The 2,859-nt window shown below is 39.2% G+C and overlaps 1 protein-coding gene across 1 annotated transcript in view; it reads right to left on the minus strand.

Moving 5' to 3' along the window:
• Positions 1 to 2,614, minus strand: part of LOC101849444 (PI-PLC X domain-containing protein 3) — a 20,049-nt gene extending 17,435 nt beyond the window's left edge. Inside the window, exon 1 of the mRNA XM_035968589.1 lies at positions 2,470 to 2,614. The gene's annotated coding sequence lies outside the window, so the exon portion shown is untranslated. The remainder of the gene's footprint in view (positions 1 to 2,469) is intronic.
• Between the last annotated feature and the right edge of the window lie 245 nt (positions 2,615 to 2,859).

Consider the following 2,859-nt stretch of genomic DNA (forward strand, 5'->3'; position numbering starts at 1 on the left):
GGGGGGGGGCGGATTAAATCATACATTCTGGAATCAACGTTTACAATAACGTACGTTGCCTCAATTACCCAGCACCTACTGCTCGTTCACTTTCGTCTGACGGTGGTTAAAATGGGATGAAAACAAATCGCTCTCTTTAATCTTTCTGGGTCTTTGCATGCGGGTCTAAAAAGTAAGCGAACAACAGAACCTAAAAGCCCATTCTCATTAATAAACGCCACTGCAAACTAAGGCTCTGACACGTTTGTTTGTTTTTTGTGTTAAATGTCAGTGTCAGCCTAAACCGAGTCAAAAAAAGATAGGGGATTTACAGCATACACCTAAAAAAACACATTTAAAAGTTGATACATTTTCCTCAGCACCACACTTTAACGTTCGCCTAAGATTAGAAACACAATTCAACTTAATTCATGAAACAGGGTGAGTATTTCCGAGACTCACGTAGAGCACGTGGAAACATCCATCCAGGCAGCCGGGGGAAGAAACAAGATATAATGTAACAGAAAGGTGGGGGCAGGGCGGTGTCGCTGTCTCAAAATGAGCAATTTGGTGGCAATATTATTACTGTAAGTCATTTATTTTAGTGATCCTGGGTATGCATCCAAAGAGCAGTTCTTAATAAAGGGCCCAAAGAGAAAACCTTTTTTATTACTACTACTAGGTAAAGATTTTTTGAAAAAATATTTTTGTTTGGTCGCTGGCCTGCAGAAGTGCCATGCAAAGTTTCGTGGGCATGGGTAAATTCCTCAAAGAGCTAGATCTAGAGTTTTTTTAAAGCCCTCAGACGGAAGTGAACAAGCTCTTGGCCTACAACTACAAGGGACACGGGACCAATATCTCCCCCCCCCCCCCTCCTTTTTTCTTTTAACGTTTAGTGGAGTGGTCACATCCAGTTGAAACTGTCTTTACTTTAGCGGGAGTGTAACAGAAACAAAACTGAGAACACAGGGGAAAATGTTTTAGTTTTTGTTTTAATTTAAAGAGTTTTACGGCACTTGCAACACAATAAGGAAAAGGTCATAATATAAGTGCCGAAGATTAGAGGTGTTACAAGAGAGTAACAAACATAAAAAAGGAGGAGAAATCAGGACTATAGGTATTTGATAGGAAAGAAGGAGCAAACCACACCAGAGCACCCGCCAACCACCCACGGGGAAAATGTCTTCATGCATGATAATTACAATTCAATTCTTTTGGGTGTTTCATGCCTCTATCGATACTAGGCCATAAGGTCGCTTTTAAGCACAAGGGGGATCTCCCGGAAAATGCTGTTTTGAGAAAATCGAAGGTAACGTTTTTGCTCCTTGTTCAGTTTCTTTAAAAGACAATAAGAGTTTTCTCTATAGCCAAACAAATATAAACACACCAGAGAAACCAAACTTCTCCCATAGAGGTACGGCAATGCCCACTTTTTGTGTAGATCAAGATTTCTGGAAACCCCCGAAATCTGGGGTAGTTAGCCCTCTTGTCCGGCATATAGCCTACGTACTATCTCTACATCTTCATCATTTTGGATAGGGATTGCTCGGACCCACGACAAACGCTTCCACTTCCACATGATTCAAAAACATTCCTAGTGAACCTACTGGTACTACTACCCATTCCAAACTGCAATTTTTTTTTCGTAAGAGTTTTACGGCACTTGCAAAAATATAAGGTCATATAAGTGTCGAGGATTAGATCTAGAGGTGTTACAAGTACAAGACAAAGGAGTAACAAACGCAAAAAAAAGGAGGAGAGAAAAGGACAACAGACGTTTAATAGGGAAAAAGGAGCAAACCACACAAGAGCACCCTCCACCACCCAAGCAGAAATTATGAGGTCATGCAAGAAGATGAATACAAGATACATATATATGACATGTAGTATGTAATATTATTTTTATTGTCAAATACTACAAGGGTCGTACCAAAAAAAGCACTCGTCATTCGTATCATCTCATTTGTCCCCATCGTTTTATGCAAGAAAAATTCTGAAATTATATAAACTGAGCCCAAAAAATGTGAAAGTATGCGATTCAGTTGATTTTAACAAAGACTGATTAAGAAAAATAAATAATTAGAAATTATGCAAAAAAAGATCAAATTTTGCTAAATTATGGCATGCAGGGTGCATAATACCATGGCGACAGGTTTATATTTATATGGAGCGTGCGTTTCCACGAACCTGTGCAAAGGGAAGAAGGGACGCAGTCATCTCACTCTCACTCAATTCTGTATTCTTCTAGTGGTGTAGTGGGTACACCCCCCCCCCCCCCCCCCACAAGAAAAAAAAATCCCCATAAGAAAATTTTATTTACAACACAAAAGCATCACCAAGAACAACAAAGAAAAACAAAAGCAACAAACCAAAAACAAAACAAAACGACAAAGCTGAAGATAACAGACAAATCAACAAGTAAGTACATTTTTATATTTTTTCAAAGAACACACGCACAAATCAGCATTTTCATTTTTTGTCCATCCTCACCACGATACAGACCACTGTCTGTGGTGTACAGACCACTGTCTGTGGTGTAGTGGGTAAGCCAATTATCGTTGCATGTTGGAGACCTGAGTTTGATTCTCGGGTGGGGAGGATTTTTTCAATCTAGTATCTTGGTCTTTCTGCTGGGAGAAATATCATTGAGCGCATGTATAATATATGTGTAGATAGATGATTCTATATATGTGGGGCAGCGTGGTGGAATCAGGCTCTCGTTAATTTTTGAGCATATAGGGTTATTGGCATCATTGTAAAGTTTGTTCACTTGTCTTTATTTGGATGAAAAAAATATCCATTTATCTTGAATACAAGCCAAGATATTTGCGAATGAAGGAGGTGGGGTCACTTGTTTTCAGAGGTAAAATTAGTGAGGAA

Source organism: Aplysia californica, unplaced genomic scaffold (genome assembly GCF_000002075.1).
Source record: "Aplysia californica isolate F4 #8 unplaced genomic scaffold, AplCal3.0 scaffold00069, whole genome shotgun sequence".
NCBI classification, from domain to species: domain Eukaryota; kingdom Metazoa; phylum Mollusca; class Gastropoda; order Aplysiida; family Aplysiidae; genus Aplysia; species Aplysia californica.